This window comes from Pseudophryne corroboree, chromosome 6 (genome assembly GCF_028390025.1).
Source record: "Pseudophryne corroboree isolate aPseCor3 chromosome 6, aPseCor3.hap2, whole genome shotgun sequence".
NCBI lineage: Eukaryota > Metazoa > Chordata > Amphibia > Anura > Myobatrachidae > Pseudophryne > Pseudophryne corroboree.
Window position 1 is genome coordinate 216,168,000 of NC_086449.1, and position 12,151 is coordinate 216,180,150.

Below are 12,151 nucleotides of genomic sequence, written 5' to 3' on the forward strand. Positions count from 1 at the left end.
TGTGACAAATGGTTTACTATTAGGAATGTTCTGTAATTATTGTTTGGTGGTACCTCAGACCGATACATCATTAACATGATAGAAGACCTTTAAGATCAGCAAAAATAACTAAATTAATAAAAATAGCTTCATTCGAGGTCCTGTCACAAATCCAATACTCAGGACAATCAGGTATCACTGATACTTCAGAGACGGAGCACAGCCTAAAAGTAAGACTTACGCTCATGTGCTGTCCTTCTAGAAATATACGTGAGTATGAGTTTTGTCTTGTTTTAGACCTTATCAGAGATGATGATGTCCTTAAATTTGAAGATTGTTTATCAAACCAGAGATTGTGAGACTAGAGCTTGTAGACAAGCACTTTTGAGAATGTCACTTCTTCACTGGATAAAAAAAGGGCACATTCTACGGCTTATTTAGTGATATTACATTTAGGTGCAAAGTTTGCTCTGAACCCAAGTAAAACAATCACCAATTAGCTTCTAACTGACTACTGCAATGAAGCTAGACAATGATAGCAAGAATCCTATGTTGGGTGCACACGGAAAAATCTGTTTGACTACATTGCTTAGAAATTAATCAAGGATCTCTCCGTGTGTATGCCCATAGCGATAGTGATGTGCGTCCCTGCACGTTACTATTGCTGACTCTAAATTTGGCATGCATGCATGCTGAATCTAGTAGATCGCTCATTTCACTGCTATGTGAAGCTAGCGCCCCCCCTGTCGCCCTCCACCCCCCCACTCTCCCTTGCTCACCACACGTGTGCTGAGTGGGGGGGGGATGTGTGTGTGCTGAGCGGTCAATGATAGATCGCTCAGCACACATCTCTCCGTGTGTACGGGGCTTTACTGGCTAAAAGCAATCTAAGACCTAAATGCAAATCAACTAAATGAAACAACCTGGCTATTTTTTGTATGTGTGATCAATTTCCTATAAAACTCCTGTGTTAGTTTCCCGTTCACAGGGAATGTGTTCTATTCAATTCTCAAAGAATAAATATAAAAATATCAGGGAAAGCCACTGTTCTTCCCATTTGTGTCAGTTCTAACTTAAGGGGGTAATTCAGAGTTGATCGCAGCAGCAAATTTGTTAGCAGTTGGGCAAAACCATGTGCACTGCAGGGGGGGCAGATATAACATTTGTAGAGAGAGTTAGATTTGGGTGGGTTATTTTGTTTCTGTGCAGGGTAAATACTGCCTGCTTTATTTTTACATAGCAATTTAGATTTCAGTTTGATCACACCACACCCAAATCTAACTCTCTCTGCACATGTCATATCTGCCCCCCCCCCCCCTGCAGTGCACATGGTTTTGCCGAAGTGCTAACAAATTTGCTGCTGCGAGCAACTCTGAATTAGGCCATTAGGTGGTCATTCCGAGTTGATCGCTCGCTAGCAGTTTTATCAGCCGTGCAAACGCTATGCCGCCTCCCACTGGGAGTGTATTTTAGCTTAGCAGAAGTGCGAACGAAAGGATCGGAGAGCGGCTACAAAGTTTTTTTGTGCAGTTTCTGACTTTCTGAGTAGCCCTAAACCTACTCAGCGCTTGCGATCACTTCAGACTGTTTAGTTCTTGTTTTGACGTTACAAACACGGCCTGTGTTTGCCCAGCCACGCCTGCGTTTTTCCTGGCATGCCTGCATTTTTCCTGGCACACCTGTGTTATTCCGAACACTCCCTGAAAACAGTCAGTTGACACCCAGAAATGGCCACTTCATGTCAATCACTCTGCGGTCAGCAGTGCAACTGAAATGCTTAGCTAGACCCTGTGTGAAAGTTGAAACTACATAGTTCGTTGTATAGTACGTCGCGCGTGCGCATTGCGCCGCATACGCATGCGCCGAAGTGCTGTTTTTTTGCCTCATCGTTCCACAGCGAACAAATGCAGCTAGCGATCAACTCAGAATGACAACCTAAGTTCTAAGAGACATGATGAAGAGGTGGATTCATGCCCAAGCAGAATGCAGGGAAGGTGTTTAATTGATTGCAATGAATAAATAAAGTAGCAAATATGGACCTCAGAAGGAAATATTTCTATAGTCATCTTTTAAAAGATTAAGGACAATTTAAAATAAAACACAGTTGCTTTGTTATTGCCCCATTGTGCCAGGTTTATATTATGCAATATGGTGATGTCATTTACATGATGCAATGTTCAAGGAATCCACAATTACACTGAGCTAATTATACATTCTGAAATCAGATCCAATGGGAGATCAATCAACCCTGAAACTATGAAAATTGGAAAAGACCATGGTGATATGCCCATGGCTAGTTGGGAATACCAGGGACCTATTTACTTGCTGCACCACTTGCCAAAGGAGACATGGTAATGCCATTATGGGGGCATGGTTGTGCCTTCTCAGCAGCTCATGCACCCACATAGGCTCATTGTACATTGCAACCACTCTCCCGGTCCCATGGCACCCCTGCCCCATATATGATGATAATCTATTTTTGCTAACATAAAAGCAAAAACAAAAAGGTAACTATTGCACATACAGATTGGCCTTCATGTATATTATGAGTATAAAAAATGGCTTGTGGATTTGTACATTCCATGGTGCAGTGGGTAAGTAGTGTGACCAAACTGTACCCAAATTATTTTTACATGCAATGTTGAAGGGTACTGTATGTAAATGCCAACGGAATTCCCAAAAATGATATGTTTACTGGATATAATAATGCTCTTTTGATTGGTTGTAATGCCCATCATTCTCTGTTTCATTAATTTTAATATAACAACTTTTTGCTTTTTCTCCAGCTACTATTCAGCAAATTTTAACTTATAATGCAAAATAAATTAGAATAAGGATAATTATTCCATCTAGGCAAAAAAAAAAGAAACTTTATAGTTTTGTTGAAACTCAAAATGATGACATTGCCAGAGGCAAATCTCTAACACCTGGTTCTGTGAATTATGCAGGTAAAATGTATTACATGAATTCTAAGTATGGCGGCACATAGGGGCGCATGCTGAGTAGCAAATAATTAGTGTTTAATTCACAAGTGCAAAATGCATCCTTGACATAGGCGCATTTCGCTTATCTTGCAGAGATGGCCATATATGCAAGATGCATCCAGCTTGTCAAGGTCAGCAGGTGTGCCTGGTGTGCTCCTAAAGAGAACAGTAGCATATATGCCTGGTTACAACAAGGATATCAAAGGACATAGTAATCACCTTATTTAATGTCATATTTGCCCACCTTTCCGTTGAATCACGGCCTTGATGATGCATTTTGCATTGAATTACATTATCATGGCTCCTCCTTTATCTGGAGGCAGGGCAACAATGGCAAAATTTATAGTTCCATGGTCAATACCTACATCTCCTACCAGGACCTCACCTCCATGATCTCATGGAGTGAATCATTAAAATGCTGGTAAGTAGGCTTAATGGTGGTAACAGTACTTGATACGGTGATAAAGTAACCATTTATGTTGTGACATTTTTGTTCAGTAGGGACTGTAAAATTGTAGCTGATTATTACAGATACTTACTATGGTACTGATGGTAGTTCTGTAAGTATCACTTCTGTGTAGCATGTTCTACTGTCTTCTGTCTATACAAAAAGAGATGCTCTGACTGTAGAAATTGTGAGCCAGTGACTCGGAAGAATTGCAGGATGCTCTCTGCCTTAAGATGTGCCTCTCCTTAGACCAGTTCATGTTTCCTCTCTCCATATCTGAACAAGACATTTTAAAAAATCTGTCATTCATTCCCTGAAGGCAATTTTTTCCCCAAAGAAAATCAAATGTAGGAAGTAGCCTCTGCAAGGGTAATTTAACAAAATGCAATATGAAAGCGAGGATTCTGTTCTGAGGCAGAATTACAATTCTCTTCCGCATGGTACTGCATGATCTTTCACTTGCTGGAACTTAAAGCAATTTATCTGTATTCAGTAAAAGTGCAGGGATGTACATACTATTACAGTACTGTATATCGGCAAGGTTTATTTCTAAAGTAGCAACTTGTTCTGCATAGAACAATGTAAATATAAGGATAACTGACAAGTCGGATTCACATTTTGCTTAAAAAGAATAAAAACCTTTCTTGGCAGAACAATTACTGGATTTTCAGAATATTTAAAAAAATATATATAATACATATATATTTCTCGGGATTTTTTTTGTATATTTGGCTGGTCTGCAATTTTAAAACAGTACAAAAATACTCATCTAACCAGGGGCGTTTTAAGAGAGGAGGGAACCTGCTTGCAGCCTCCATTGCGGGCCCCCATCTCTCAGGCAGCTAGTAGACTGTGACATAATGCATGCACAGGTCTACGTGAACATGGCGCTCACGCCTTGTTCACAGAGATATCTTCAGTGCGCATGCACGCAGTGACTATTCGCCGCTGCTCAGCTAAGCAGAGCAGTGAGTGACAGGAGCCTCACAACTGACCCTCCCCCCCACTGTGGGACACTGTAGCCCGCGAGTGTGATAGCGGGATAGTCCCAAAAAAAGGGACTGTCCTGTAAAAATCGGGACAGTTGGGAGGTATGTTTATATATATATATATATATATATATATATAATACTATATATAGTCCATAAAAAAGGTCAGTGGCAGCTTTTCTGTGGACTATATGTGATCCTGCCTTGCAATAAAACTGCTAAACGTGAGTGCTTGTTCTATGTTTCTTCTTTGAAAAGTGAGTGTTCTTGCATTTTTAAATTAACCTGGCACCACCATCATTATCTCTTTGTGTCTATGGGCGGGATGTATTAACATACATCGCAGCCCCTCGCCACCCATCGCAGCGATGTTGATCGCATATGTACTAACTTATGCGATCAACATCGCAATGTGGTGATGGAGGCCCCCTGCGAAACCTGTGAGGTGGTCTGCGGGGGGTCTCCACTCCGTCACCTCCCTGGGCTCTCCTTCTCCTCAACTGCTGGGAAGCAGGCAGCAGGCTGTCCCCAGCACCTCCTCCTCCCCCCTGCAGCTGGAAGGACCTCCAGCTGCGTTGCTAGGGGGAGGAGGAATTTACCTTCCAGGTCCAGGCTGCCTGGAGGAAGACATGCCGGGGTGGAGGGGGGTAGGCATCCGCGGTGGGTTGCGGTGGCCGGTGAAAAGAAGCCTATAGGCTTCTATATGGTATCGGCCACCCAAAGATGGCAGTACCCTGGGCAGCGAAAACCCGGCGGCCTGGTCTTAGTACATTTGAAAATGCGGTAAAACCCCCGAAATTGGGGGTTTTACCGCATTTTCCCCTTAGTACATCCCGCCCTATGAGTGCTGTCTTGTCCATAATATATAAATATATATATATATATATATATATATATATTTATACTGTATATATGGGATGCAATCAATTTGCCGGCTGTCGGGATCCTGGCCGTCAGAATACGAATGCTGGTATCCTGACAGCCGACAATGCTGACAGCTGGAATCACAGCTAACAGGGGCTATTCCCACTCGTGGGTGTCCACGACACCCATAGGGTGAGAATAGAACCTGTGGCAAGCGCAGCAAGGCAACAAGCCCGCTGCTCTTAGCGCTCGCCCCACTGCCAGCATTCTAGCGTGCGGGTGCGGATGCGGACTGCCGGTAAATAGTATGTATTCCTTATATATTATCATTATTTTATTTTGTAAGCCATACATTGTGCTCCCATTTTGGGAGTGACAGTGTTACTAAAAGGTAACGTTTGTAAGTTATATAATATATGCCGGTTTGTAATGCAAAAATTGCTGCTGAATCTGTGAACCCAAAATAAAATCATCTAGAGTACCCCGGGCATGAAGCAGCCATTCTGAGGAGAAGATCTGTACTGTGTGCCTAAGATAAGATCAGGAGCACAGCTCGGTGCAGTAGTAGCAATCTGTTTAGGTGTCTGATATTATCGTACAATGGCCCTCATTCCGAGTTGTTCGCTCACTAGCTGCTTTTAGCAGCATTGCACATGCTAAGCCGCCGCCCTCTGGGAGTGTATCTTAGCTTGGCAGAATTGCGAACGAAAGATTCGCAGATTAGCAAAAATAAATTTCTTAGCCGTTTCTGAGTAGCTCCAGACTTACTCAGCCATTGCGATCAGTTCAGTCAGTTTCGTTCCTGGTTTGACGTCACAAACACACCCAGCGTTCGCCCAGACACTCCCCCGTTTCTTCAGACACTCCCGCGTTTTTCCCAGAAACGCCAGCGTTTTTTCACACACTCCCATAAAATGGCCAGTTTCCGCCCAGAAACACCCACTTCCTGTCAATCACAGTACGATCACCAGAAAGATGAAAAATCCTTGTTACGCCGTGAGTAAAATACCTAACTTTTGTGTAAAATAACTAAGCGCTTGTGCTCTGTGAACCTTGCGCATGCGCAGTAAGCGACTAATCGCAATATAGCGAAAATCGGCAACGAGCGAACAACTCGGAATGAGGGCCCATGTTGCGGCTGTTTTGGCCTAAGAAGTGCTTGCCCTCTGCAGTCTATATCAATACTGCAGCATGTATCTTCATTTTTGTGGAAGTCAAGTTAACAAATGGTTAAGTCCGAGTGCTATCACATTTCCGTGGCATGTTATAAAAAGAATACTTGAGGTCCACTCATATATCTTTTGCCGTCTGACACATCTCAATACATGAGATGCAGTGCTCTTTGAAATCTTGTGAACCAGCAAGGAGTCTTTTAAAACCATGTTATAACAGAGAGAACCTTTCTAGATGATAGGCAATCCCCAGTTTACACAAATAATTGAGCTGCCACACACTGATAACAGAGAAATATGTTCTGTATTATCTGAAGAATTGCACAGAGAAATTCTGACATGGATGACCTTTTTAGGGCAAAAATAAAGACCCAGCAGTCCCGTTGAGCAATCAGGTAGGGGAGTAAAGTGACTCAATTCAATGCTGAAACACAAAGGTGAGAAGAGTCATAAAGGAGAGAATTTCAGATTCGCAAGGAGAGATCGCTTTGTCTCCTCCTATGAAACATTGGCAGCCTCGCACTGTCTAAGCGGCAGAGCTGAGATGTGTGTGATTACTAAATCTGGTTGACAAATTAAAATCCAGCCTTGGGGGGCCTGGATAATAACTTCATTAAGCTGAGAACTTTCCCTGGCAGAAGATAAACAGTGTAGAAGTAAGGTGAACGTGTCAGCGCAGACTTCTCACATAAATTCTGCTAGGTTATTATTAGGGAAATTTGATCTACAAGTAGCTTTGTTTCTGTAATTATACTGCATGCAAAATGAGCAATGACATCAATACTCAAGTACAATTGTAGCCTAATACTATGATGTCATCAGATAGTCATACTGCAGACATATACATGCAGTAGAGCTCAGTACGCATTCGCACTAAATGACAGAAACCAATAAGAAATGTACTTTCACTGTCTGACTTGCACTAGATGGATAAAAGCTAATTGTTGATTGGTTCTTAGGCTTTTTAGCATAGAATTGCATTTGGAATAGACAGCCAGATCATTGCTATTGGACCATCTAACATTTTGGTAACTAGTCACAAAGCAAAGTTTTTAGGGGGACATAAGACTAAAGTGAGTGTCTGATGTTGGCATTATCTATTGGCAACAAGCTCTGAAAAGACAAGCATTTCAGCCGGGCAGCCCCCATTGTGAATAACACAGCAGCTCTTTCTGCATGACATTACATAGGAAAGTGTTTAATAAATGGGCCTCAATATATACAGTAAAATCGGATTTTACAAATATAGTGTATATTTGGTGACTGTTGTGTTAACATTTCATTTGGTGATGTCGACATTATTAAAATGTTGACCGGTAACGTTGACATTCTTAAACTGTGGACAGGTGAAATGTCTACACTTTCAGAATGCTGACACAGGGTTAAGCTGCAGGTAGTAGGGTTAGGCTGAGTGGGGAGGTTTTGGATAGGTACTAGAAATTTGGTTAGAGTATGGTGTAGGGTTAGGGATAGTGGTAAAATACTTAGTTTAACACCAGGCGATCGGAGGTCTGACCAGGAGTAGAAGTGACCGTCACATGGGCCACTGGGACCCAGAAGCCACGCTGGAGGTGGGGATCTTTCCCAAGGCTATGTGTGATACCCGAGACTGGGGACTTAATTTAACCCATTAAGATGGGTAACAATGGATAACAGAAATAATTCCCCAGAGTTGCCTTCCCCTTGGTACTGTTTATTAGTATAAGTTGGGGGGTAATGGTGGCATTGGGACCCCGGAGGAGCCAGTAAATAGCAAGCCAGACCTCACGCGCGGCTGGCGGGACAGATACGGGGACTCTGGAGAAGAGCTTAAAAGAAGGAGGAGAGCTCGAGCAGGGGCGGTTGGTGTGTCGTCGTCGCTGAGAGTTGACGGAGGGAGAACGCCACGGCAGGACTGACGGGGACAAGACGGAGATCGACCCCGGAGCGCAGCAAATGAAATCCAGACTTACCGTAAGAGTTGCGGATGGTGATAGTCTGGACGGCTGAACAACCCTGCAGGTCATCGGACAGTGCAACGCCAAGACCGAAAGAAGGAAGGAGGAGGCGGCTTCCCCTGAGTGACAGGAGCGGGGACGGCCACAGTGAGACGCGACCAGTAAGAGCACAGCAGACAGGCGGAGAGACATAGCAGCACCTCCCTTGACAACCAAGTGTGTTTAACCTGTCAACTAAGGTATTTAGCCCAATGTACTATTGCCCCGCATTGCAAAACAAAGGGGGCCACCAGGGCAGCTTAGTGCAGCTTCAGTCAGAGAGAGAGAGACTGTCAGAAATCCTCTCCTACATTTGAGACAGAAACACTAAAGTACAGTAGCCCTTTTGACTCATCCATTGTCAGGAATATCTATAGTGCAAATACAGTTAGCCTGCCACTAGATTTACCTTAGGCATAAGACTGCACAGTAGTCCGCCTTACTCAGCCATTGCATGGAACACTTGTAGGATAGTTATCCTAAATTGCTAAACCCAGCATACTCAGTGCAGCTCCCGTCCAAGAAGAGGATAGCAAAATTCAACAGATTGAGAACCTATTATTTACGGGCTCATCCACGGTAGTTTATTTAGTTACCGACAACCACTGTGAGGTAAACTCAACCATATCCGACTGTCCCAGTATAGGCAGCGAAGGAGCAACTGACCTCATTCATTAATAGATGACGGACGGATAACACTCGAGTGGTAGTACTGTTCCTTGAAAGATGCTCCTACAGCGAAAATACACTTATAACCGATATTGAAGGGAGTACTGTTACTCTCCTAATTAGAGTCAACCATAAAAAGGAAAGACCTGCTGAAAGAAAGCTACTAAATAATTAATATCTATTGTTATAAAAGCCTGTATGTGCACCAACGTACGAATATTCAGCTGAACTAAAGGACTTATGGGAAGTGGCCGTACCTAAGACTTAAGGGATATCAGATGTGGAGTTATAATATTGTAATTGCATAAGTTTAGATAATGTTCTTATAGTTAGTGCTATACGGTATGATATTTTATTGTCTGTAGTTGCTACAAGGTATGATATACTAACCATTATTTAGGTCGTGGAAGCAGATCGTGGTGACATCACCAAAATATTCCAGGTTCCAGATTAATAAAACAACTTATTGAATGTTATTCAGTCGTCTGTAAATATATTCTCGGTAAATGGTATCCAATCATTGTTCTCACTCATCACGACAGCAGCTATAGAGACCTGCGGAGAAAACAGAAACGAAAGGTAAATTCAACGACACCTTCAACACTTACCTGATACTTATTTCAATAAATAACATTAAAAATAACCGCAACGGAGTATCACAAAAAGGTTATTTAATTGGCGTCACGAACAGGATTCACAACCCAAACCGGGGAAGACTACATTAAAAAAAAAAAAATATGTCCAAGGCACAAGCTTAGTCAACAGGAGCTTCTAACGGAAGGCAAAGAGAAAGTGATTGCCTATGCCAGTCGAGGTCTGCAGAAAACTGAACGTAACGACGCTAATTAAAGTGCGTTCAAGTTAGAATTCCTAGCGTTGGTCTGGGCTATTACAGAAAAATTTTGGGATTACCTTGCTGCCACGCCGTTTGTGGCATACACCGATTGCAATCCCCTAGCACATTTGGCTACTGCTAAGATGGGAGCCCTAGAACAGTGATGGTGTGCTCGCCTATCAAATTATCAGTTTACCATCCAATATCGGCCAGGACACCACAATAACAATGCGGATGCACTGTCGCGACTCCATGATAAAGGGGAGATGGAAGTGGAAGACCAATGGGAGTCTGTAGAATTGCCCCCCTTCCAAACAAAACGACCATCAGTAATCCAACATAACTGTATCTCCAAACAGCAAAGAAAGGAAGTTGAAAGCCCTATAACCGAAAAAGAATGGAGCCACTGGCAGGGGTGGCAAGAAGAGTACCCACCTTTCAGGCAATTAAAGAAACTAATACAACAAAAGAAAAGCCTATCCAGGTCCGAAAGACAGGCAGCTCCACCAGAAGTGGTGAAATTATGGAGACAAAGAGATCGGTTGGAGGTTCGACATAAGGTTCTAGTCCGGAAAAGTATTGACCCAAAAACTCACCTAGACAACATTCAAATATTAGTTCCATCAACCAAAGCATCTATTCTGTTAGAGGCCTATCATAATCGATCAGGACATTTCGGTAACAAGAAGACTGAGGCAAACTTGAGACAACGGTTCTATTGGATCGGATTAAGACGAACCGTAGAGGAATGGTGCAAAAATTGTTCCGAATGCAATCTCAGAAGAGTACCTCTAGCTACCGAAAAGGCTCCGCTACATCTGATCGTCAGCCATCAACCGCTAGAATTGGTTATGATTGATCACCTAAAACTCGAAAAGAGCAGGTTGGGATACGAATATGCTATTATGATCGTAGACCATTATACTAAATTTGCAGTAGCATTACCAGTAAAAGACCTGACAGCAAAAACAACAGCAGAAATCTTTTGGAGAGCCTTTGTACGGCCCTATGGGTTTCCAGATAAGATCTTGACTGATCAAGGACCGGCTTTTACGTCCAAATTGTTTCAGGAATTGTGCCTCTTGTACAAGTGTAAAAAATTAAAAACGACGGCATATCACCCGCAATGCAACGGACTTTGTGAGAGAACAAATCAAACGCTCATTCAAATGTTACGTGCCCTTCCTGCACAGCAACGACATGACTGGCCCCTACTATTAACTGAGTTGATGTTTATCTACAACAATACCGTACATAGCTCTACATGCTTTACGCCGTACTATCTACTGTTTGGAAGACAAGGAAAGTTACCCGTGGATATCCAGTTAGATGTAGAAATTGTTACTGAGCCATTTCTGGAGACAAACTGGGTGGCGGAACACCAACGTCGCATGAAAGTCGTACACGCGCTGGTAGCGCAGCATAGGGAAATAGTGCAAGAACGACAAGAGAAGAATTACAACCTGAAAGCACATGCCGAACCTTTACCCATCGGTTGTAGAGTATTAAAACGGAAAAATCAGCAACAAAGCAAATTAGATTTCCAATGGGAGCCTATTCCGTATCGAGTAGTGGAGGAGCCAAATCCTGAAATCTCAGTATACCGTATCATACGAGAAGACGGAACTCAACAGAAACTAGTTCATAGAGATCAACTAAAACCTTGTCTCAGAGGACCAGAAACCGAGGATGAGGTCTCCTCATATCCGGAGAGAAATTCGATTGAGAGAATTCCGATCACGGAATCCTACCCGGATGTAATGATGAACGTATGTTGGCCCACATGGGGATTATTCTTGGCTCCAGCCACTTTAGAGATAACAGAAACTGCAGATGAAGAAAATACTAACTCTGAAATTCCTGAAACCCCTTTAGTGAGGCGTTCTGAAAGGAGTACTAGAGGAAAGTTACCCCTTAGATATCAATTTTAAAGTATCTTAGTTAAGTTACGTTGGCCAGAAGTTGAATGTTACATTAAGGTTAAGGATTGAATGTAAATGTGAAAATACAGTGCCCTTAATAGAAATATAGACATAAATTGCAGATTGGTGTTTAGGTGTTTTAGTACCAATTCAGTGTGGATAATTGTACTAGCAACTACACCCAGGTTACAGATGCGTAAGGATACGCATCCAATTGCCGGGGAGGTATGTGATACCCGAGACTGGGGACTTAATTTAACCCATTAAGATGGGTAACAATGGATAACAGAAATAATTCCCCAGAGTTGCCTTC